This window comes from Helianthus annuus, chromosome 2, assembly GCF_002127325.2.
Source record: "Helianthus annuus cultivar XRQ/B chromosome 2, HanXRQr2.0-SUNRISE, whole genome shotgun sequence".
NCBI classification, from domain to species: domain Eukaryota; kingdom Viridiplantae; phylum Streptophyta; class Magnoliopsida; order Asterales; family Asteraceae; genus Helianthus; species Helianthus annuus.
In genome coordinates this window covers 93,209,623-93,229,702 of record NC_035434.2, presented here as the reverse complement: position 1 = coordinate 93,229,702, position 20,080 = coordinate 93,209,623, and the positions used below count along the sequence as shown (strand labels likewise).

The 20,080-nt window shown below is 41.1% G+C and overlaps 1 non-coding gene across 1 annotated transcript; it reads right to left on the bottom strand.

The window, feature by feature from the left end:
* Positions 1 to 355: 355 nt before the first annotated feature.
* LOC118489819 lies at positions 356 to 461 on the bottom strand. The gene has a single exon (XR_004887833.1). It is a non-coding gene; the product is annotated as a small nucleolar RNA R71 (small nucleolar RNA).
* Between the last annotated feature and the right edge of the window lie 19,619 nt (positions 462 to 20,080).

The following is a 20,080-nucleotide window of genomic DNA, read 5'->3' as shown; positions in this document are numbered from 1 at the left end:
GGATTACCTACGGCCCACCGTAGGTAATCATGGAGCCGCCATCAATTCACCAAATGTTGATACCAACAACTTCGAACTTCGGGCGCATTTGATTCAAATGCTCCAAAATTCTGCAACCTTCCATGGCCTAGCTAATGAAGATCCCCATTTACATATTACCAACTTTTTGGAAATATTTGATACTTTTTGGATCAACGGAGCATCAAACGACGCCATCCGCCTCCGAATGTTCCCATTTTCACTAGAAGACTAAGCTAACGCTTGGTTTAACACCCTCCCAAGTGGTTCGGTAAGCACTTGGGATGAACTTTCCCAAAAGTTTCTATATAAGTATTTCCCGCCTTCTAAAACCGCTAAATTAATGACTGAAATTAATACATATTCACAAGAGGATGGGGAATCCTTATATGAAACTTGGGAAAGATTCAAGGAGGTATTAAGAAATTGCCTCATCATGGTCTCGTAGTGTGGCAACAAGTATCCACTTTCTATAATGGGTTGTTGTCACACACAAGACAAACACTCGACTCTAGCTCCGGGGGATTCCTAGGTAATCATCGCCCAAATGAAATTTATAATCAAATTGAGGAAATTGCTCAAAACAACTTTCAACAACACACCCCCCGAGGCACAAAATCTATTGCCCTGGGCGCCCATAAATTGGACGAAGACACCTCTTTACAAGCCCAAATCGAGGCCGTATCTTCAAAAATCAAAAAGTTAGAAATGGCAAAAATGGCCTCGGTTATGGCTTGCGAAGGGTGTGGTGGGCCACATGAGAATTGGAGTTGTATGAAAGAAATGGATAATCATACAGAAATGGTAAACTACATTGGTAATAGGCTTAGGCCGTCGGGTCCCCCAACGGGCACCTACAACCAAGGATGGCGTAACCACCCTAAGCTTGGTTGGAGGGAATCCGAAAATAGTAGTAACCAACAAAACCAAAACCAACGAACAAACTTTCAACAACAACCAACAAATGAGTCACAAAATTTATCTCAACAATAACTAGGGGGACGAGAGAGGCTTGAAGACACTGTTTCACGCCTCATCTCCAAAACCGAAAAAAGGAACTCTGATCGATTCCTACAAATGGAATTGAACTTTAGAAATCAACAAGCTAGTATTCAAAATATTGAAAAACAACTAAATCAACTAGCCCAAAATTTCTCCGAGAGACCACATGGCGCACTACCTAGCAATGCCGAAACCAACCCAAAGGCGCAAGTACATCTAATAACACTAAGAAACCGGACCGTAGGTCCCGAGGTGGCTCCACTACCCCCGTCCGACAAAAATCCACCCATTTAAACTACAACCTCACCACCAACCCAAAAGGAAAAAACTCCTCCGCCAAATCCCGAACCTTCCAAGAACCCCTCGGTGCCCTACCCGGGTCGGTTACTTCGCCAAAAGACCGGCGAGCAATTCACAAAATTCATAAACTTACTAAAACAATTGCATATCAATCTTCCATTTGTGGAAGTCCTCACTAAAATGCCAAAATATTCAAAATTTATGAGGGACTTCCTCACTCACAAAAGGAAGATTGAAACATTGCAAATGATCAATTTAAGTGAAGAATGCTTCGCCGTGCTACTCAACAAAATCCCGCAAAAGAAGATCGATCCCGGAAGCTTCACCATCCCTTGCTCCATTGGGGGATCTCCTGTACGCAATGCGCTAGCCGACCTTGGGGCTAGCATTAATCTTATGCCCGCATCAATGTTTGACCGACTCAGACTAGGTAAAACAAGCCCTACAAAGATGACCTTACAACTCGCCGATCGGTGTATCAAGAGCCCGCAAGGTGAAGCCGATAATTTATTGGTAAAAGTCGGAGACTTTGTCTTCCCGGCCGACTTTGTCATACTCGACATGGAGGAAGACACCGAAGTACCATTCATTCTAGGAAGACCATTCCTTGCCACCGCTCAAGCAATGGTGGATATGAGTGATGGGAAATTAACATTGAGGGTCGGAGACAAAGAGATGAAGTTCGGGGTAGGGAAAAGAGTAGAAGACGACCCGGTCAACTACATGGATATCATAGACTCATGCTTGGATGACGCTCTCCGACGGTGCAACACGGGATGCGAGACATCCCGCTCGGGTAACATATGACTGACTTAGGGTCTAGCCAAGGACCCTTATAAATGTGGCGCACCACGGAGGCATTCCGTGGAACTATCCACAGTTTTTAGTAAAGTTTAACCTTTATGTTTTCTAGTTTAGTTTTAATTTTCAGGAATAAAATACACTCGAAAAGGTGGAGGTTACCAAGGGAATGTTAAAACCACACCCCATGCGCGAAAACAGAGCCTCCTGACAATTTTCCAGCATTACAGCAAGTTCAGCACGGGGCTGTACTCAGCCCAACACGCCCCGTGCCCAGGCTCTGCAGAAAATTTGCCCAGTTCAGGTAACTGGACATGGGGCCGTGCTCACTGAACATGCCTCGTGCCCAGTCTTCCGTTAAATTTTGTTACTGGCGGTCTGACCACGAGACCGTGCTCGGACCAACACAGGGTCGTGGCCAGACGCCCAGTAACATAAAATTTTGTTTTTCAACACCTTTTTACACATTCAATCAACCTAAAAACTTATTTTTGGGACACATTGAGGATAATGTGTAATTTAAGTGTGGGGGGATGCTAACACCTTGAATTTTCCAAATCCTAATAACAAGCCTTACACAAAACTCTATTGGAACCGCTAATCACCCCAAATTTTTTTCAAAAATTTTCATTTTTTTTACTTCTCTTGGTTTAATTTGGGAATAACAAGTTCTAAAAAGGTTATATTTTTACAAATTTACAACCGATAGCGTCGTGATAAAAATAACCGAATAAGAAAATTATGAAAAGGCATGACAAATCTAATTAAAATTTGATTATATATATTTGATCACATTATAAACCCATTCCCACAACAAGTGAGTTTTGAGCCTTTGTTGAGCATACAAGCATATATAAACTAAATGCTCATTTTTCGTTTCTTGTGTGAATAGCCGCTTGGTTCTTACCACTCTAGAACTTTCCACGACGATACATTCCCGGTCCTTACCAACTTAAACCCAAGTAAGTAAATGATAGAGGCATTAGGACTAACCCATTTTCCTTTCAATACCATTATTTTTCAATTTTTTTTATCACCTACCCAAAATCTGTGACAACTCGAGTTTCTGATTTTTGCTTTCGCATTAAATGCGCGTTGACTTTGACTGTTTAGTAGTTGACTTGTTGGACTTGTAATTGTACGCGTTGTGTTTTAATGAAACGTGTTGTCTTTGTGCATACATGTAACTACTTGTTGTTGTAAAAGATAATATTAGAATTATTATTTAATACACTTAGTCTAGATCGAAACATGATATGCAGATCGAAGGATCTCGAAACATATCCTTCGACCAAGGACTTTATCCTTCGACATCCTTCGGCCACGAAACATATCCTTCGACTGGAATTCAGATCCTTCGGCCCAGTCTTTCAGATGGGCTTGGCCCATTTCTGTAATATGTATATATACGTGAAAGCACGTAATCGGCTGTCATTTTTCAACCCTAGAGCTATTTCACTGTGACGGCAAACTAGATACCACCGGAAACTTTTGCGTGACCAAACCCTCATCTCGGTTAGTTACTTCTAGCATTTACTTGTCTTTGAATCGCTTAGGAATACCGTGATAATCTGCGATTTACACAACTTGTATGATTAGAGTTATCGATGTATGATTAATGTTATGATCTTACTGACTTGCTTGATGTGTTATCGGAATGGTTGTTATTGTCAAATCGATTAGGGTGTTATTGGTGAGATCTGAATGTTCATGGCATGTTAATAGGGTTCGATAATGTGACATACTATGTTAATCGGCTTGGTGTACACATAAACTAGGGATCACGATGGGTAGTAGTATTATGATGATTTCATGATGATTAGATGATGATCCTATGATTACTGCATGATTGTTGTTTGATCGATAATGTTGATTGACGGCTGTTAGCATGCTTAGGGTTTCTGGAATTGTAACTGTTGTTAACGTAACTGATTGTATCGAACGATACTTGTCTACTCGAAACATAGTTATTGTCGAAAGATACTTATTGTCGAAACATAGATGTGACCGAAAGATGCTTGACCTTCGAACCATAGTAGTGTTGACCGAAGGATAGCGTTGACCGAAACATAATTACCGAAAGATGTCTTTAGGTCGAAAGATGGCATGTGTCTCGAAACATAACATTCGGTCCGAAAGATAACTGTGATAACTGATATGTCGAAAGATAACTAATAGGTCGAAAGATAAGGGTGGATTCGAAAGATATGTGGTTATAAACATACTTTGAATGATTTAATGTGAAGTAATACGTGTTGTGCCGATATGCAAACTGACTGTTATGTGAACATTAAGTAGCATGCGTATCATTGTGAACATGAACTGATTTGTTATACGTGCATACAATAGGACTTGACTAATTACTTGTGAGTGCATAACCTAGCATACCGAGCAAACCAAGGTGAGTTCACACTCTTACCAGGGCATGGGATTCCCGGGGCGTTGGGAATGGGATTGAAAGGATAAGTTGATTAGATACATTATTGACACTATGACTAGACTACCACATTACTATCCTCGGATGTGAAGGATACTTATACTGATCACTATCCTCGGTTGTGAAGGATACTTATACTGATCACTATCCTCGGTTGTGAAGGATACTTATACTGATCACTATCCTCGGTTGTGAAGGATACCTATACTGATCACTATCCTCGGTTGTGAAGGATACCTATAGTTACGAGTAGTCTAGTGGTTATACAACGTGGAACACCACCACCAGTAACGTGGAACACCACCACCAGTAACGTGGAACACCACCACCAGTAACGTGGAACACCACCACCAGTAACGTGGAACACCACCACCAATAGAACATACAATCGGCCCAGTAGAGCCACTTGTTACAAACGAACTTACTATTACGCATTTACTTTCTGTGAACTCGCTCAACTAGTTTGTTGATCATTCTGTTACATGCCTTGCAGATCGTTAGGTACTTGGAGCTTGCACACGGAGGAGCTGGTCGTTGTGGGGCTTGGATCGTGATCACCTTGTTAAACACTTTTGATGTCTGATACTTATTTGCTATGGGTTTTACAATAATACGCTTCCGCTAAACAATGTTAACTTACTTATGATTTGGAAACACCTTTCATATGGAAATGGTTTGGATTATAATGTGTTTACTTTTACTTTATACAATGTTCTGTATGATTGGTGGCTTGATCCTGGTCAGTCACGCTCCCAAGCGGTGATACTCCGCAGGTGGATTTTGGGGGTGTGACAGATTGGTATCAGAGCCATTGGTTATAGAGAACTTGGTTTTAATATGGGAAAACGTTTTTATTAAAACCAGACTATAACCAGAACAGTGCTCTCAACGATCCACAACGACGCTTCGCTCCACGTGCAAGACTCAACTTCCTAGGTAATAAGGTTTATGTTTATTGCCTACATGCTAGAATTTGCATAGAACCTTGCTCGTAGTATGCTTACATTACTTTGCTCACAACTTGTTACTGCATGAGAATACTTATGTGCCTACACTTTTCTATCACCGCACTACTCGCGAACACTGCACACTTATGCTACATTTACTACTCGATCATGTTTAGATGTGTTAACATGACTCAAGCCCAGTTGACGGCTCTCATTAACGAACAAGTTGCTGCGGCACTTGCAGCCGCACAAGCAGGAGGTATAACCTGCTATTCCAGACCTATTCTAGGATGTTAGATCCTACTCTCGTGACCCAACTCTCGCGCTTAACCTTGACCTATCTTTCTCGCGCAACGGGTCAGAACGCATAGCAACATGCCTGCACATTCAAGAACTTCATGGACTGTCGTCCAAACACATCCAGTGGCCCAGAAGGAGCAGTTGGACTACTCCATTGGTTTGGGAAGCTCGAGTCGGTATTCGAGATGTGTGAATGCCCTGAGGCTCGCAGGGTCAAGTACGCCACTGGTACTTTGGTAGGAATCGCGCTAACCAGGTGGAACGCGCAAGTACAGATACTAGGGTTGGCAGCTGCTAACGCCACCCCCTGGAACGAATTCAAGGAACGCATTAAAAGGGAACACTGCACACGTTATGACATCCACAAGTTGGAAGTGGAGCCTTACCATTTGAAAATGACGGGGTCAGGAATTGATGCTTATACGAAACGGACGAACGAACTGGCCATCTTGTGTCCAAGCATGGTGGACCCTCCAAGCAAGCGTATCGAGTTGTACCTCAAGGGTCTAGCCTCAGAAATTCAGAGCCATGCTACATTGGCTAACCTCGACAATATCCAAGACATTCAGTGTCTTGCTCATCGCCTCACCGATCAGGCAGTGGATCAGAATAAGCTACCTAAGCACGTCAGCGCTACTGCTACAGTCACTCCTTCAGCTACTTCCGCTACTCCTAGTGACAACAAGCGGAAATGGGATGGGTATTCCAGCAAGGGTTCAGCTACCGTTCAGTCTCAAGCACAACAGCAGCACAAGAATAGTGATCGCCAGCAGCAACAGCAAGCAGAAATCCTATACAAAGAAAAGATTGTTCGCATTCCTCATTCTGGTCAAGAACCTCTCGAAGTTCAAGGCGACAAGAGTGGTGCTATGGTTGGCATCACCTCTTTCTGGAAGGCTCAGAAATGTTTGCGGAAGGGCCACACCGGAATTTTGGCTCTAGTTACTGATGCATCAGCAAAGGAAAGGAAGCTGGAGGATATACCAGTTGTGCGTGATTTTCCTCAAGTGTTTCCTGAAGATTTACCTGGTTTACCTCCTCATCGTCAAGTCGAGTTTCAGATTGAGTTAGCTCCTGGAGCAGCACCAATAGCCCGCGCACCGTATCGTTTAGCTCCAACCGAACTGGAAGAACTGTCGAAGCAGCTACAAGAGCTCTTGGAAAAGGGCTTTATTCGTCCAAGCTCTTCGCCTTGGGGAGCTCCAGTGTTATTTGTAAAGAAGAAAGACGGTACGTTCAGGATGTGCATCGACTACCGCGAACTCAATAAGGTGACGGTGAAGAACCGTTATCCTCTTCCGCGCATAGATGACCTATTCGACCAGTTGCAAGGGTCGTGTTACTATTCTAAGATTGATTTAAGGTCAGGGTATCATCAGCTGAGAGTCCGGGATGAGGACGTCTCCAAAACCGCTTTCAGAACTCGCTACGGTCATTACGAGTTTCTTGTCATGTCATTCGGGCTTACGAACGCGCCTGCAGTCTTCATGGATCTTATGAACAGGGTGTGCAAACCGTATCTTGATAAGTTTGTTATCGTCTTCATCGACGACATTTTGATTTACTCCAAGAGTCAGGAGGAGCACGAGCAGCACTTACGTCTTATCTTGGAACTTCTTCGAAAAGAGCAACTGTACGCAAAGTTTTCAAAATGCGACTTCTGGCTTCGTGAAGTCCACTTCTTAGGCCATGTGGTGAACAAGGATGGGATTCATGTCGATCCATCCAAGGTTGATTCGATCAGAAACTGGCCAGCACCGCGTACACCGACAGAAATACGCCAATTCTTGGGTTTGGCGGGTTACTACAGGCGATTTATTAAAGACTTCTCAAAGATCGCGCAACCACTTACTATGCTAACACAGAAAGGTGTCGTTTACAGATGGGGTAATACGCAAGAGACCGCTTTTCAGTACTTAAAGGATAGGCTTTGCAGCGCACCTATTCTCTCATTGCCAGAGGGCACGGATGACTTCGTGGTTTATTGTGACGCATCGATACAGGGGCTTGGTTGTGTATTGATGCAGCGGGATAAAGTTATAGCCTACGCTTCTCGGCAACTCAAGGTTCATGAACGGAATTATACGACGCATGATCTAGAGCTTGGAGCTGTTGCTTTCGCGCTTAAGATATGGCGACACTACCTGTACGGTACCAAGTGCACGATTTACACCGATCACAGGAGTCTCGAGCATATTCTTAAGCAAAAGGATTTGAATATGCGTCAACGGAGATGGGTTGAACTTCTAAACGACTATGAATGCGCCATCAAGTATCATCCAGGCAAGGTCAATGTTGTGGCTGATGCCCTCAGTCGGAAAGACACCCTACCTAAGCGCGTGCGAGCGCTACAGCTTACTATTCAGTCCAGTCTTCCTGCACAGATACGAGCTGCTCAGTTAGAAGCACTGAAACCCGAAAACGTCAAAGCTGAAGCCTTACGAGGCTCAAGGCAACGCATGGAACAAAAGGAAGACGGCGCCTACTATGTAACGGGGCGTATTTGGGTCCCACTTTATGGCGGTTTACGCGAACTTGTAATGGATGAAGCTCACAAGTCTCGCTATTCGGTACATCCAGGATCGGATAAAATGTACCACGACATCAGTACTACTTATTGGTGGCCTAGTATGAAGGCCCACATCGCCACCTATGTTGGCAAATGCTTAACCTGTGCGAGAGTCAAGGTTGAATATCAGAAACCAGCTGGTCTACTTCAGCAGCCCAAGATACCGCAGTGGAAATGGGAAGAAATTTCCATGGATTTCGTTACGGGCTTACCTAGATCCCAGCGTGGGAATGACACTATTTGGGTGATCGTTGATCGACTCACCAAGTCTGCACACTTCCTGGCTATAAAGGAAACGGATAAGTTCTCCACTCTCGCGGACATTTATCTTAAAGAAGTTGTTTCGAGGCACGGGGTGCCCACCTCCATCATCTCGGATCGGGATGCACGATTCACGTCAGAACTCTGGCAAGCGATGCACAAAGCGTTTGGCTCTCGTTTAGACATGAGCACAGCATATCACCCTCAGACGGATGGGCAGTCTGAGCGCACGATTCAAACTCTAGAAGACATGCTTCGAGCGTGTGTTATCGATTTCGGCAACGGCTGGGAAAAGCACCTCCCTTTAGTGGAGTTTTCGTACAATAACAGCTACCATACCAGCATTCAAGCCGCTCCATTCGAGGCATTGTACGGACGTAAATGCCGGTCACCTCTCTGTTGGGCAGAGGTGGGGGATAGTCAGATTACGGGTCCAGATATTGTAGTGGACGCCACAGAAAAGATAGCACAGATACGGCAACGCATGGCGGCAGCACGCGACCGTCAGAAAGCATACGCGGACAAGCGTAGAAAGCCATTGGAATTTGAGGTCGGGGACCGGGTTTTATTGAAAGTTTCACCCTGGAAGGGTGTGGTTCGATTTGGTAAACGAGGCAAACTGAATCCGCGGTACGTCGGACCATTCGAGATCTTAGAAAAGATTGGCAAAGTAGCCTACAGATTAAAACTACCAGCTGAACTCGGTGCAGTTCACAATGTATTTCACGTGTCGAATCTGAAGAAATGCCTATCAGATGAGACCCTTATAGTTCCTTTTAAGGAACTCACTATCGACGAGCGGTTGCAGTTCGTCGAGGAACCAGTTGAAATCACGGACCGGGATGTTAAGGTCCTCAAACACAAGAGAATCCCTCTTGTTCGAGTTCGTTGGAACTCCCAGCGTGGTCCAGAGTATACCTGGGAACGCGAAGATCAGATGAAAGAAAAGTACCCCCAGCTATTCGAAACCAATGCATCCACTTCTGAGGCTGAAGCTACGACTACTGAATTTCGGGACGAAATTCCAAATCAACGGGGGGATGATGTGACACCCCAGGAAAACCAGTGAACGATGTAACTTACCTAGCTCCCTCAGTGAGTGCGTACCAAATTTCGGGACGAAATTTCTTTTAAGTTGGGGATAATGTGACAACTCGAGTTTCTGATTTTTGCTTTCGCATTAAATGCGCGTTGACTTTGACTGTTTAGTAGTTGACTTGTTGGACTTGTAATTGTACGCGTTGTGTTTTAATGAAACGTGTTGTCTTTGTGCATACATGTAACTACTTGTTGTTGTAAAAGATAATATTAGAATTATTATTTAATACACTTAGTCTAGATCGAAACATGATATGCAGATCGAAGGATCTCGAAACATATCCTTCGACCAAGGACTTTATCCTTCGACATCCTTCGGCCACGAAACATATCCTTCGACTGGAATTCAGATCCTTCGGCCCAGTCTTTCAGATGGGCTTGGCCCATTTCTGTAATATGTATATATACGTGAAAGCACGTAATCGGCTGTCATTTTTCAACCCTAGAGCTATTTCACTGTGACGGCAAACTAGATACCACCGGAAACTTTTGCGTGACCAAACCCTCATCTCGGTTAGTTACTTCTAGCATTTACTTGTCTTTGAATCGCTTAGGAATACCGTGATAATCTGCGATTTACACAACTTGTATGATTAGAGTTATCGATGTATGATTAATGTTATGATCTTACTGACTTGCTTGATGTGTTATCGGAATGGTTGTTATTGTCAAATCGATTAGGGTGTTATTGGTGAGATCTGAATGTTCATGGCATGTTAATAGGGTTCGATAATGTGACATACTATGTTAATCGGCTTGGTGTACACATAAACTAGGGATCACGATGGGTAGTAGTATTATGATGATTTCATGATGATTAGATGATGATCCTATGATTACTGCATGATTGTTGTTTGATCGATAATGTTGATTGACGGCTGTTAGCATGCTTAGGGTTTCTGGAATTGTAACTGTTGTTAACGTAACTGATTGTATCGAACGATACTTGTCTACTCGAAACATAGTTATTGTCGAAAGATACTTATTGTCGAAACATAGATGTGACCGAAAGATGCTTGACCTTCGAACCATAGTAGTGTTGACCGAAGGATAGCGTTGACCGAAACATAATTACCGAAAGATGTCTTTAGGTCGAAAGATGGCATGTGTCTCGAAACATAACATTCGGTCCGAAAGATAACTGTGATAACTGATATGTCGAAAGATAACTAATAGGTCGAAAGATAAGGGTGGATTCGAAAGATATGTGGTTATAAACATACTTTGAATGATTTAATGTGAAGTAATACGTGTTGTGCCGATATGCAAACTGACTGTTATGTGAACATTAAGTAGCATGCGTATCATTGTGAACATGAACTGATTTGTTATACGTGCATACAATAGGACTTGACTAATTACTTGTGAGTGCATAACCTAGCATACCGAGCAAACCAAGGTGAGTTCACACTCTTACCAGGGCATGGGATTCCCGGGGCGTTGGGAATGGGATTGAAAGGATAAGTTGATTAGATACATTATTGACACTATGACTAGACTACCACATTACTATCCTCGGATGTGAAGGATACTTATACTGATCACTATCCTCGGTTGTGAAGGATACTTATACTGATCACTATCCTCGGTTGTGAAGGATACTTATACTGATCACTATCCTCGGTTGTGAAGGATACCTATACTGATCACTATCCTCGGTTGTGAAGGATACCTATAGTTACGAGTAGTCTAGTGGTTATACAACGTGGAACACCACCACCAGTAACGTGGAACACCACCACCAGTAACGTGGAACACCACCACCAGTAACGTGGAACACCACCACCAGTAACGTGGAACACCACCACCAATAGAACATACAATCGGCCCAGTAGAGCCACTTGTTACAAACGAACTTACTATTACGCATTTACTTTCTGTGAACTCGCTCAACTAGTTTGTTGATCATTCTGTTACATGCCTTGCAGATCGTTAGGTACTTGGAGCTTGCACACGGAGGAGCTGGTCGTTGTGGGGCTTGGATCGTGATCACCTTGTTAAACACTTTTGATGTCTGATACTTATTTGCTATGGGTTTTACAATAATACGCTTCCGCTAAACAATGTTAACTTACTTATGATTTGGAAACACCTTTCATATGGAAATGGTTTGGATTATAATGTGTTTACTTTTACTTTATACAATGTTCTGTATGATTGGTGGCTTGATCCTGGTCAGTCACGCTCCCAAGCGGTGATACTCCGCAGGTGGATTTTGGGGGTGTGACAAAATCCCCCTAGTTAACCCCTTTGAGCCTAAACCTTTTCATTTCAAAACCCACAAATAAACACCCTTTGACCACCAAAACCTTTTCTTTTCAAACCCTTTGTTTTAGTAAAAAGCTCGGTTATCTTGTGACGTCTCTTATAAAAAAAATGAAAGTCTTGCAATAAACAAACAAGTTCCTCAAAGAAACTTTGTTTGAGTATGCTTAGTTTGGATAAAAGTCACAAAAACAAAAAGTTTTACGACGACCGACGCTTTTTACGCTTTTAGCCCTTTTTACTAACCACTAACCAAAACCACCTACCCTTAGCCCAAGCCTAACACTTCCCCAAAGTCCTCTTGATATTTACAAAGGTTTATAGTTAAAAAGGAGGAGGTTTGATTACTTGGCAAGTATATGGTAGAAGTAAGTTCCATGCCGGTCTCGAGTGTTTCACAAAAATACATCTTCGGCCGAGTGTTGAGTGATCTCCCGTGAGATATGTGAACTTGTATTTAAATGGAATTTTAAAGAGGCATGTTATGCCCAAATAGGTAATTTTTCTTATAAAATGTTCTAAATAAATCATGACGAATAAGTTTGTAAATAAAATAAAAATAACATCCAATAAAGATCTTGGATTCCTGACACTCAAGACAAGCCCAAAAACTTCTCCTCCACCTATTCCATTCGGGTGTGTAAAGCCAAATATTAAAGAGTTTTGCTTCAGGACAAGCAAAGATTCAAGTGTGGGGTATTTGATGTGTGCAAAATATAACATATAAATTACATCAAATGAGGCATAAAACTAACCCTTTTTTTAGTACTAATGTTGGAAAAAGTGTTTTTTTGTCTTCCTTTTGAATTTACAAGACCAAATTTGCTTGAGGACAAGCAAAGATTCAAGTGCGGGGGTATTTGATATGTGCAAAATATAACATATAAATTACATCAAATGAGGCATAAAACTAACCCTTTTTTAGTACTAATGTGGGAAAAAGTGTGTTTTTGTCTTCCTTTTGAATTTACAAGACCAAATGAGCTTAAACGAGCAAAAGGAACAAATATACAGCCAAACCAACATAAATACAAACAAAAGAAATAAATGTGACATGCCCGAACCATCGGCAGCATCCCCAAAAGCAAAAGCAAAAACAAAAAACAGAAGACTGACCACGGGGCCGTGCCCATTAGACACGGGGGCGTGGTCAGCCGCCTGCAGAAAAGACAAAGCTATGGAAGCTTCTACGCCCACCACGGGGGCGTGCCCAGTTCAGCACGGGGTGTGGTCAACGCTAAGATACGTAGAATCTTGCAAAATCTTGGTAGTACAGATACGCTTCTGCCCACGGGTCCGTGCCCGCTGAACACGAGCCTTGTGGAGCCCTATGCTGACAAATGCATTTAATGAAGGAAGAGAAAATGATGGCCACGGGGGCGTATACGCTGGACACGGGGCCGTGGCCAGGCTTCTGTTCAGGCTATAAATAGGGGTGCTTGGCTCACTTCAAAGGCATCCCTTCGCAAACCACTACTTTCCCACTTTGCCACCACTACAACACCCATATCCACCACCATCATCCATCATCCACCTTCTAGTGTGTGTAGTAGTCTCGGGATCCAAGATTGATTGTAAGAGTTCTTGCCAATCAAAGGCCATGTTTGGTTAGCCTCTTACATCACTTGGTGAAGACAAGTCTTTTATGTATTACTTTTGATTTTTAATCTTTCGGCACTTTTTATTTGGTTTTGTATTAATGACTTTAATAACTAGTTTCTTATGTTGAAGGTGAATTTTCTTTATCATTTATCCGTGGCGTCTTGGCATTACTTTACTGTCTATATAAAGTAAAAGATTTACACCATTCATATCTCTGCGGTCTATATAGAGATATGTTGGCTACCTGGTCGAGGGTTAAGGAAATGGTTTAGTAAAGTTCTTGCATTGTTCAGTGTGTAGATCCTACAAGGACCTGGGTCAAGCTTACTAGGACCTCCTTCAATACCCACTTGTATTGGATGATGGGGGTGCGAATGCCTTGATCCCCTCATATGTAAACTACTATTAATACATTAAACCAGCTACTTGGGATTGTAGCCCTGCTGACTCAAACCACTTAGCCGAGGGTAACGTCACCTTCAAAAGAGGGACCTACCACTTTTCGCATTAATAACTTAATTAATTATCTTTCAATATTCTGACCCTTTGGGATTGTATCCTTGCTGACTCAAACCACTGGGTTGAGGGTAACGTCACCTTCAAAAGAGGGGCCTACTACTATAACTAAGATAATCTCTTAAAAAGTCCGAAAGTGCAAAAATCATCAAAGGATACTTAAAAGGTGAGTTGGATCCAAGTGATACATCTTGTCTATCTGTTTTATTTTATTTTTATTTCTGCTTTTTTAGTTTTTGTGTTCTAAAATCTTTTCTTAAAAATTTTAGATCGACTAGACGTTGAGGATAAACCGGTACTAAAAGCTCTTGTGTCCTTGGACGACCTCGGTATCTTACCAACGCTATACTACGCTCACGATGGGTGCACTTGCCCAAGGGTGTGTTTAGTGTTAGTAGAATATCGTCTTTTATAAATTTAAAACTTGATTAATGTGTAAAATAGGCTTAAAATATCAATAAAAACATATCACGCCGAACGCACACCAGTGGTACACATCGTCTTCTGTTTTTAGCTCTTTGATCTCTGTGCTGATATGAGAGGATTTTAGCATTTAATGTAAGTTGTACTTATCTCGTACTATCGCTAGAAAACCATTCTCTCTCTCATGCTCATGCATTAAATGCCGTTGATAGACTCAGTCTGTGGTTTTGTGATCGGACCAGTTGATTTGAAGTGATAAACCTTCAGACCTTCACAAGTTGCTTCCTCTTTTGAAGCCCAATTCTTGTGTGAGGCTTAATGGGCTTCATACTCTTTTACATTGGGAGCCCGGATGAGAAGTCCAGAAGAAGGACCAAATCAGGAGCCCTCGTCGACATTTAGTGCTTTTAGTTTTAATTTTTTTTTATGGTAGAATTTATTTTGATATAATACAAAAAATAGAGTACTATTTTTATAGGGAAAATGTCATAAAATAGTAAACAAATTTTAAAAGTGTTCTAATTAGGTCACTCGTATCGTTTTTGTCCCAATTAGATAACTTAACATTCAAATCGAGTCATGTCATTTTTTACAGGTTTCAAGAAAAAAATGGAGCATAAGATGTTGGGGTCGAATTATTTTATTATATGAAATTAGATTTATTAAAAATAAAAATACTTTAATTACATTAAAAAAATTAAAAAAAAAAGAGTTATAATCCACATCATCACTCGACGTTAGCATCAAATAAAAGGGAAAAAAGAAACAAAAATCAACATCACCACGGTTACCTATGAAATGGATGAAAAAACCTTTAGTTATAATGAAAAATGAATGTTGAGTAACCTGATTAGAACACTTTTGAAACTTGAATAACCTAATTAAAATATTTTTAAAATTTGGTTACTATTCTACAAAGTTACCCCTTTTTACATACTTAATATATTGTTTTTCGAATATAACTCTATGCATATCCCAAATGAAAATGATTGGAACATTAGTCTTGATTTGTTGTGTGAATGTGCTGTGAAAAACAAAGAAAAGAGTTGTCCATTATGATAAGATGTGAGTAACATGTTGGTAGTGGAAGAAAGAAAAAAATGATGAACGTATTCAAACGGCAAATCTCATCACTTTTAGAAGGGGACCAACGAAGCCATGGGTTGGGTCATATTAGGTTTGTTTTTCCACTGTTCTTGTTTGTTTATAAGACCCATTTTATTTTTTGATATATCTTGTTATATCAACCATCACTACTTTTAGAAGGGGACTAACCAAGCCATGGGTTGGGTCATATTAGATTTGTTTTTCCACTGTTCTTGTTTGTTTACGAGACCCATTTTATTTTTTTTGATATATCTTGTTATATCAACGAGGATATATGAATTTTATTCTAAATTAACTCAACAATATTAGATGTTAGAAATAAGGTTTTGGGAGCAGTGGCGAAGCTTGAGATTTCCGACCGAGGGGTCGAAAACATAGATATCTAAAAAAATTATAAAACTTGGGGGGTCGAAAACGTATATACCTAAAAAATTCTATACAAAAAATACATACCAGACACTACTGAGGGAAAAGTTCGGGGGGTCAGATGCCCCACCCCCGGCCCCTTCTATCATGCGCACCTGTTAGGGAGATAAGGCTTATAGTTTAGTAGCATCTTGGAGTGAGATAAGGCTTTGGGACCATTAGGTCCGTGGTTCGAGTCTCACAAGTGTGTTTTTCTCAAATTTATTGGGTTTACTTCTGAATTGGTGTATAGGCATTATAGCTTAATGGAGATGGATATGATCGGGTGGTTCCGCTTGTGAGACAATAATATTCCAGTGGTCCGTCAGTAATCCAAATTTGTCATTAAGAAAAAGAAAGAAAGAATGAAAGAAATATTGAGAGATATTTTTTTGGGTAAAAGGTATACCCGGTGATTGTATTAATAACACAAAAAGATACAAGTATAGAAGCAAAAAGCCACTCTAGTTCTCTTGTGTGAGATACCACAAAAGAGGAAAACAGAGAAAACTACAATCAAAGAAAGCAACAACCTATCAACTAGGTGTAACAAAAACGACCACTAAATAAATCAGCTCTCTTTGAATGTATCCACTGGATCCAACTTCCATTCCTCAAGGATTCTTCTAACTACATTTGTCGTTTCCTTTATTGAACCATCACTAAAAAAATCACAATAAGGTTTGTGACTTGAACGTTTCCTTGTACTTGAGAGATATAGAGATGCATGGAAATCTATGGGAGTAATAAGTTAGGACTTAGGAGGCCATATATTCTACACGATTCCTACGTCCCTAACCCTACAACTATTGAAATACAGATGCATATATGGAAACCATATACATTAACATTTTACATATAGTTAAATATGTAGTTGACAAGAGTGGTCATGAGCAAGTAATGGTGACTAAACTCCAAATTAGGTGTTGGTGAACATCATTCATCGGTCATAATTATATATTGTAGCTTTTGAAGCAGAGGTTGGATAAATATTCTGATAAATTATATATCAAACTTCTCCAACCACTAATAAGTATTGTGTCTCTAAAAAGGTAAAATGTAGTAAAAGATTCTCCATTTTGACCAATTTGTATTGGTTGGAATAGCTTTTCCTTGGGTTTTCATCCAACCATAAGTCAACACGTTTGACTAGTTTAGCAACATTATTCTTTTTTAACGGAAAACTTGAATCATCGACGGATATCGTGTTATCGGCGGAACTATCTGATCATGTTCATCTTCACCTGTCAATAATGCCTATACCCCAATTCAGAAGGAAACCCAAAAAATCTGATAAAACCCTCTTGTGGGAATCAAACCCGTGACCTAATGGTCCCTAAAACTTATCCTACCCCTAATATGTCACTAGGCTATAGTGCCATGAGAAACTAGTATTTAGTTACCATTCTTGTCTTTATGTTTACATGATCACCAAATCTAAGTAATTAATTACTGATGTTAAATTAGCCTAGTGGTATCTTGGGGTGCAATAACGCTTAGGGTCATGAGTTCAGTTTCTCCCAAGGGTACTTTTCCCAAATTTATTGTGTTTCCCCCTGAATTGGCGTATAGGTATTATTGCCTAATGGATATGGATATGATCTGGTGGTTCTGCTAGTGACACGATAATACTCTAGTGGTTCGTTAGTGATCCAAATTTATCTTTAAAAAAATAAAAAAAAAGTTTTGATGAAGGCATATTTAGTACGTACAGATGGTTAAAGATTGTGAGATAAGCGGTTGAAAGGAAAGGATTAAGCCCATAAGGGTTCGGGCTTTAGAAATGACTATTCAGACGGATCTTACTTCACGAATACGTGATGCACAACGAGAAGCTCTTAAGAATGAAACCGTAAGACTGAATATCTCCGAGGAATGGAGAAGAAGTTGGTGCTTAACGAGAAAGGAACCTTGTATTTCATGGGCATTTGGGTTCCGGTTTATGGCGGTATTAGAGAGGTTATTTTTTACGAGGCTCATAAGTCAAGGTACTCGATCCATCCAGGATCGGACAAGATGTACCAAGACCTGAAGGATTATTATTGGTGGCCCAAGCTCAAGAGTGACGTTGCGATTTATATTGGAAAGTGCCTAACCTGTGCTAAGGTTAAGGCCGAGTATCAGAGACCTTCAGGACTTTTGCAACAGCCTGAAATACCCATGTGGAAGTGGGAACAGATTCGATGGACTTCATAACAAATTATCCAGGACTCCTAGAGGACACGATATGATATGGGTAATAGTGGACCGATTAACAAAGTCTGCGCATTTTCTACCGATTCGAGAAAAGGATAGCACAGGGAAGCTAGCTAAGCTTTACCTCAAGGAGATAGTAGCATGTCATGGAGTGACTATCAGGTTCGGTTCTTCTTAGTTGGGTTGGGCGATAGAGATGGGCGGTTTGTGTCAAGGATTTGACAATCCTTTCAAGAAGCCTTGGGTTCTCAGTTGAATCTGAGTACGGCTTTTCACCCGCAGACGGACGGTCAGAGCGAACGAACTATTCAGACATTGGAAGACATGCTCCGTGCATGTGTGATGGAATTGGGTGGCAGTTGGGATACTCATCTGCCTCTAGTTGAGTTTTCCTATAATAACAGCTACCATACGAGTATTTAAGCCGCACCGTTCGAAGCTCTCTATGGCCGTAAATGCCGCTCACCATTTTGTTGGGCTGATGCTAGAGATAGACAGATGGTTGGCCCCGAGCTGGTTCAAGAAATGACTGACAAGATTATACAGATCCGAGAGCGCATCAAGGCGGCTCGTGATCGACAAAAGAGTTACGCAGACCAAAGACGAAAACCTTTGGAATTCGAAGTAGGTGACATGGTTTTATTGAAAGTCTCACCTTGCAAAGGTGTAGCATGATTTGGGAAACGTGGCAAGTTAAACCCATGTTACATTAGGCCATTCAGGATATTGGAAAAGGTTGGTACCGTTGCATACAAGTTGGAATTACCGGAAGAACTAAATGGTGTTCACGATACATTTCATGTATCAAACCTGAAGAAAAGCCCAACTCAAGAGACAGTTATCATCCCTACGGATGAAGTGCATATCGACGACACTCTCCACTTTACTGAAGAATCCGTTGAGGTTACAGACTGGAAAGTCAACAAGACTCGAAGGAGTAGTGTTAAGCTTGTTAAGGTTCACTGGAACTCACGTCACGGCCCAGAGTTTACTTGGGAGCGTGAAGACCGAATGAAATCAAAATATCCGCACTTGTTCCCTAACTCCCCTGCAACCGATAGCGCAGCTTTAAATTTAGGGACGAAATTTTATTAACGGGGAGAGAATGTGACAACTGTCAAATTTCCATGTATCCGTACATTAATTAAACAGTAATTAGTTCTTTAATGACAGTGCTTGACCTGAATTAATGACATGAATGCTTTCTAATTATTGTCATATACATACAAGTGCATCACATATTGCATGATGTCATATCATTATTGCATGCAACACTTTATGATTCAAATGATGCACGAAACAAAGTCAGCACAGTTATCAGATAAACAAGAAGTACTGACGGGAGTTCAGTACTTATGCAAACATAATGTAAAGGCACATAATGAGCCAGAAACCAAGAGTTATACTAGTATAGTGTGTAGGAGAGTAAGGATCATAAAACTGCCTTCCTAGTGATAGTTTAAGTGCCGGAAAGTGCCTAAAACTCACACAAACTGCAGAATTATGTAATTTTCAGCAAAAATAAGCTTTTTGACAACACAATATTCTGCAGAATTATGGTTTAATGGTCCAGAATACCTTCCTAGGTGTCGGGAATCAAAATTGTCACAAAAGGGAACATAAAGCACACTAAACTGCGTAGTTTAGCACCTTAACGAACCGGTAACCAACCGAACAACCGGACACTACCCGAAACACCAAATTTTCACTAGAAGCATTGTTTTATCATTTCCGAACTAGTTATGGTCACCGAACATCATAACACATCTTATAATCATATAACACACATATAACACTAACTTACACTTAGATTCTAACTTAATAACCTAACTA